Below are 6,749 nucleotides of genomic sequence, written 5' to 3'. Positions count from 1 at the left end.
TGTTTTTTGTTTTTTTTAAATTCAATTTAATTAATTTATTTTATTTATTTTTTTAATTTTATTTTTAAAATTTACAATATTGTATTAGTTTTGCCCAACATCGAAATGAATCCGCCACAGGTATACCCATGCTCCCCATCCTGAACCCTCCTCCCCCTCCTCCCCCATACCTCCCTCTGGGCCGTCCCAGTGCACCAGCCCCAAGCATCCAGCATCGCATCGAACAGACTCATCTCATACATGATTAATTTCAACAAAATCATCAGTCTCTTTTGCCACAAGAGATTACACATATTTCAAACAAATTCTCCCATCTCCCACCCTCTCCCTCTCCCACAGAGTCCACAAGACTGATCTATACATCATTAGGGTTATTGTTACCATCTTTCTAAATTCCATATATATCGTTAGTAACTGTATTGGTGTTTTTGCTTACTTCACTCTGTATAATAGGTTCCAGTTTCATCCACCTCATTAAAACTGATTCAATGTATTCTTTTTAATGGCTGCCATTGTGTAAATGACATCATCCATTCATCTGCTGATGGGCATCTAGGTTGAAATAAAATTTGAACATTGGGGCCATGTGTCTCTTTCCCTTCTGGTACTCAGACCTGACTCTTGGGTGACATGTTTTTAAATGGTAGTTATCAAAATACACATTACTATGCATTGTTTCTGGATGCAGATATGTGAAAGACTAGTGGTTTTGATTTGCATTTTTGATAATGAGTGAACATCATGTGAGAAAGCAAAAGTGACTACTAGAAATATCTTTTTTTTTTTTTTGCCATTGTTATTGTTCAGTCACTAAGTCATTTTTGAGATCAGACTCTTCATTTGCTAACTCCATTGAACTGCAGCTAATAGTTTCCCAGGCTTTTCTGTCCATCACTATCTCCTGGATTGTTTTGGATGAAGATTCATGTCCACTGAGTTTGCAGTGAACATCTCAAAGTGACTACTAGGCATTTTTTTTTTTCTGCTGCATTCCCTTCTCCTTTTGTCAGACTCTTTGAAATGGCTTCAACCATGAACTCCCCTGCATCAAGGTCTTTCCCAGTGAGTCAGCTCTTTCATCATCTTTTGCCTTCAACCTTTCCCAGCAAGGTCTTTTTCCAGCTTCAGCTTGCATCAAGTTGCATCAGCTTCAGCATCAGTCCTTCCAATGAATATTCAAGGTTGATTTTTAGGATTGACTGATTTGATTTCCTTGCAGTCCAAGGGACTTTCAGGAGTCTTTTCCAGCACCACAATTTGAAAGCATCAATTCTTCAGCACTCAGTCTTCTTTATGGTCCAACTCTCACATCCATACATGACTACTGGAAAAATCATAGCTTTGATTATATGAACCATTTCCTTCAAAGTGATGTCTCTGCCTTTTAATATGCTGTCTAGGTTTGTCATAGCTTTCCTTCCAGGGAGCAAGCATCTTTTAATTTTGTGGCTACAGTCACCATCTGCAGTATTTTAGGAGCTCAAGAAAATAAAACCTGTCATTTGAACAAATAAAAATCAAGACAGTTTATTTTGAATGGGAGACTGTTTGCAAAAAAAGACACAGTATTGCAGAAATTAAAAGTCTGGAACATAAAGGATGGCAGAAGGGAGGAGGATGATAACTGGCCAGAATTACATTTGAACAAAGAATGATTAATTTCAATTTGGCAAATGGAGAGCATTTTTATCTGAATTTGCTATAAAAGGAAGAGACTTGTGACCCCTTAAAAAGATTATAGTATTGCAGCACTTTGACAGTAAATACAATCAAACAAATATAAAATAATAACTGTGGTTCTTCTATAACTTTAAATTTTTTTTTTTTTTTTTCAGGTTTTGTAGATGTTTAAAGTCTTCCTTATTTGGGCTTTTCAGGTTTTTATGGGTACCTGTTCAGTCTTCGTTGTCTTCCCTGCTGAGTGTTTTCAGTGCTGCTCTCCTGCGACCTGTGTTTCTCTTTTAGTCCTCCCCTCGTATCCTCATTGCTTTGACAGGATCTCTTTTAAAATGACCCTAAGTTGGCACTCCTATATTTTATTCCACATTTGGTACCTAAATTCATGTGCCTTTTAGCCTAAAGAGGCTAGCTAGCCATTTCAGTTATCCTCAAAATTTCCTGGGTAGCAGTCAGACAAATGTACTTTTTATTCAGTTATACAAAATCTGCATCAAGTGTTCCTAGTAGGTTTTCTTGGTAAGAGAAAAAAAAAGACCATGTCCATATTTTAGTATGTTATATAAGAGAAACAGTAAGGTAAGTATTTGGGATGTAGTTTCATTTTATTATATTAACAGCTCCATTGAGATACTGTTGTTATATCATAATATTCAAAAACTGATAAAATGATTTCCAAAATTGGTGAACCATTTTAAAATCCTTCTAGAAATGTAGGAGAGTTCAACTTTCTGAGGGGAATCATGGCTCAGACAGTGAAGAAACTGCTTGCAATGTGGGAGACCCAGGTTTGATCCCTGGGTCGGGAAGAGCTCTTGGAGAAGAGAATGGCAACCCACACCAGTATTCTTCCTTGGAGAATTCCATGGACAGAAGAGCCTGGCAGGCTATAGTCCATGGGGTTGCAAAGAGTTAGACATGACTGAGCGGCCAACAACACTTTTAACTTTCTCCACATTCTTGCCAGCAGTTAAAATTGTCTTTTTTATTTTAGTTCATCTGTGTAAATGAATTGCTATCTGATTTTGATTTTGACTTGCATTTTCCTAATGACTAATGATCTTAAGGTCAGTTTTCATTCCAATCCCAAAGAAAGGCAATGCCAAAGAATGCTCAAACTACCGCACAATTGCACTCATCTCACACGCTAGTAAAGTAATGCTCAAAATTCTCCAAGCCAGGCTTCAGCAATACATGAACCATGAAATTTCAGATGTTCAAGCTGGTTTTAGAAAAGGCAGAGGAACCAGAGACCAAATTGCCAACATCTGTTGGATCATTGAAAAAGCAAGAGAGTTCCAGAAGAAACATCTATTTCTGCTTTATTGACTGTGCCAAAGCCTTTGACTGTGTGGATCACAATAAACTGTGGAAATTTCTGAAAGAGATGGGAATACCAGACTACCTGACCTGCCTCTTGAGAAATTTTATTCAGGTCAGGAAGCAACAGTTAGAACTGGACATGGAACAACAGACTGGTTCCAAATAGGACAAGGAGTACATTAAGGTGGTATATTGTCACCCTGCTTATTTAACTTCTATGCAGAGTATATCATGATAAACTTTGGCCTGGAAGAAGCACAAGCTGGAATCAAGATTGCCAGGAGAAATATCAAGAACCTCAGATATGCAGATGACACCACCCTTATGGCAGAAAGTGAAGAGGAAATAAAAACCTCTTGATGAAAGAGGAGAGTGAAAAAGTTGGCTTAAAACTCAACATTCAGAAAACGAAGATCATGGCATCTGGTCCCATCACTTCATGGCAAATAGATGGAGAAACAGTGGAAACAGTGTCAGACTTTATTTTTGGGGGCTCCAAAATCACTGCAGATGGTGATTGCAGCCATGAAATTAAAAGACGCTTACTTCTTGGAAGAAAAGTTATAACCAACCTAGATAGCATATTCAAAAGCAGAGACATTACTTTGCCAACAAAGGTCCGTCTAGTCAAGGCTATGGTTTTTCCAGTGGTCATGTATGGATGGGAGAGTTGGACTGTGAAGAAAGCTGAGCACCAAAGAATTGATGCTTTTGAACTGTGGTGTTGGAGAAGACACTTGCGAGTCCCTTGGACTGCAAGGAGATCCAACGAGTCCATTCTGAAGGAGATCAGTCCTAGGATTTCTTTGGAAGGAATGATGCTAAAGCTGAAACGCCAGTACTTTGGCCACCTCATGTGAAGTGTTGACTCATTGGAAAAGACTCTGATGCTGGGAGGGATTGGGGGCAGGAGGATAGAAGGGGACGACAGAGGATAAGATGGCTGGATAGTATCACTGACTCGATGTACCTGAGTCTGAGTGAACTCCAGGAGTTGGTGATGGACAGGGAGGCCTGGTGTGCTGCGATTCATGGGGTCACAAAGAGTCAGACACGACTGAGCAACTGAACTCAACTGAACTGAATGATCTTAAGGATCTTCTTATCTTCATTGTAGAGTTGTAATAGTCCTTCATATACTCTGGATACAAGTCCAGATATATTATTTGCAAATATTTTTATTCTGTGGGTTGTTTTTCTCATTTTCCTGTTGATGTCGTTTGAATATTTTTTACTGTTGATGAATTGTTTTTTACATATGTGCATATTTTTGTAACAAATTTCATATTTAGCTTTCTGTTTGTGCCTTTGATTTCATATACATTGTTTAATCCCAGGTCACAAAAATTCATTATCTATGTTTCCTTCTAATACCTTTAATGCTTTAGCTCTTGAATTTATGTCTATGGTATATTTTAAGAGAATATTTTGTGTAAGGTGTGAAATAGGGGTCTAATGTCATTATTTTGTGTGTGGATATCCAGTTGTCCTAGCCCTATTTTTTTTTTAAGAATACTGTTTCTTAAAGTTAAATATTCTTTAGCAACTCCAAATGCAATGCAATTGTGGTAAGTGATGCCCTTCTATGATCCTTTATTTATCCATACATTGTTCCAACTAAAGGCTATCACTATCTAAAAACAATGGTATAGGAAATAGAACTTGTGAAATTTACTGCTTCTTTTATGTATGCTAAATCTAAGGGGGAAAAGTTTGTAGCTAACTGTTGGTGGTTACTTGTTTAAGTTTCTCTTGATATCCTACTTATATGCATGGGTCCTGATACTATTTGTATTTATATATTATGAAATATTATCTTCATACTGTGAATTACAGGAAAATAGCTGCAGTCCCAAGATTTGTACCAAGCAGTTGACTAAAGCATGTACATTTGAACTAATCTATTTCTTCCATTGCAGGAAGGTCTTTGCAAGATCCACACTGTGATTCCTTTATACTCCTGCAATATCTATCTTTAACATTTCTGAAGGGGAAATCTCTGCCTTCTTCCTGATTGGGCTCCCCGGGATGGAGCATGTGCACATTTGGGTCTCTGTCCCCATCTGCCTTATATACCTTTTTGCTATCCTGGGGAACTGCACCATCCTCTTTCTCATAATAACAGAGACCTCTCTGCATGAGCCCATGTATTATGTCCTCTCCTTGTTGGCCTTCTCTGATTTAGGATTATCCATCTCCTCTCCTCCTACCATGCTGAGAATCTTCTTGTTCAATGCCACTGGAATTTCCCCTGATGCCTGTTTTGCCCAAGAGTTTTTCATTCATGGATTCTCAGCTATGGAGTCATCAGTTCTTTTTATCATGTCCATAGATCACCTTATGGCCATCCACAACCCTCTGAGAAACTTCTCAATTCTGACCAGTGCCAGAGTCATTAAAGTTGGCCTTGTATTCACAGCATTATGGTTTTGTTTGTCCTTGTTTTCCCCTTTATTGTAAAAAGGCTGAAATTCATAAGAAAAGCCTTCTATCCCACACCTACTGTGTCCACCAGGGTGTTACGAAGCTGACCTGTACTGACAACAGGGTCAATATCACCTCAGATTGTTTATGGCTCTTCCTTCTTTATTATATTTGTTGTGCATTTCTGCACCTTACTTGCTAATCCTAAAAATTGTTCTGAGCATCACCTCACACAAAGGCAGTCTCAAGGTCCTCAACACTTGCATCTCCCACATCTGAGCTGTGCTCGTCTTCTAGGTGCCTACTGTCACCTTGGCTGCCCTTCACCACTTTGCCAAAAATGCTTCTCCAGTTATTAGTGTCACCATAGCTGATATCTTCCTTCTGGTTCCCCCTCTAATGAATCCCATTGTGTACTCTGTGAAAAGTCAGCAGATTAGAAATCAAATCCTGGTGAAATTATGTGAAAACGAAGTTGATGGGCAATTACAGCTGCAGTGGAAGCTCCCCTACTTGGCAATTCCTGAGCAACTGTTGAAATCTGAAGATGGTGATGAAAGAATAGAAACTGAATACAAGGATGCACGGTACATACTTGGTGGGCCCATCAAATATCACGTTGTTTATCTAAGCATTAACAGCAATCTAGATTAGATGTTTTAGGAGTTAGGCTTGGAATTATAATCTTTTTATAACTAAGTTTTCCACCTCTTCGCTGGTTTTTATCTCTATAGGCAGCCAGCTGTATATCAACCTTAACCACAGCAATATAGTCTCAATTAAGACTAAATAGATTTTCAAAGTATTATTCTAAACAAAAAGAGAAAAACAGTAAAATAACATGTTCCTTTGCAGAATAAAAAAGAAGCCAATTATGGCTCTAATGAACTCAGGCATGGTTAGCAGTATCTGAAGTATGCTGTGGGATTAACCAAACATATCCCCACACAAACAAAACATCTCTTTCTTGTATGTGTATGCATGTTAGTCATTAGCAATTCAAATAAACTATTAAAAATTCCCTCTCCTAAAGTACTATGAAATGTGTTTAGAGATAAAAGGCTCATATACATAAAATAATTTAAATGAAATGCAAAAAATAATAGATAAGCAAATATTCATTTATATTTTCAATTGTTTGCAATAGATTTCATAAATTATCTCCTTTAAATGTACATTGAGTTATCTATTCTTTATCCAAGTATGTGCAATGCTATTTGCTATTTTTAAGCAGTATTATTTTTTAATTGTATCCTAAACCACCTAAATCAATGTGCAAGTGACTTAAGAAGCAGATTTTAATCTTTGTCAGTACCCAGCAAAGT

General features: G+C 37.6%; 1 pseudogene; it reads left to right on the top strand.

Moving 5' to 3' along the window:
• Positions 1-4,953: 4,953 nt before the first annotated feature.
• Positions 4,954-6,078, top strand: LOC102281796 (olfactory receptor 51A7-like; annotated as a pseudogene).
• The last annotated feature ends 671 nt before the right edge of the window (positions 6,079-6,749 follow it).

This window comes from Bos mutus, chromosome 15 (genome assembly GCF_027580195.1).
Source record: "Bos mutus isolate GX-2022 chromosome 15, NWIPB_WYAK_1.1, whole genome shotgun sequence".
NCBI lineage: Eukaryota > Metazoa > Chordata > Mammalia > Artiodactyla > Bovidae > Bos > Bos mutus.
The sequence above is the reverse complement of the archived record's forward strand: the minus strand, read 5'-3'. Positions and strand labels throughout refer to the sequence as shown.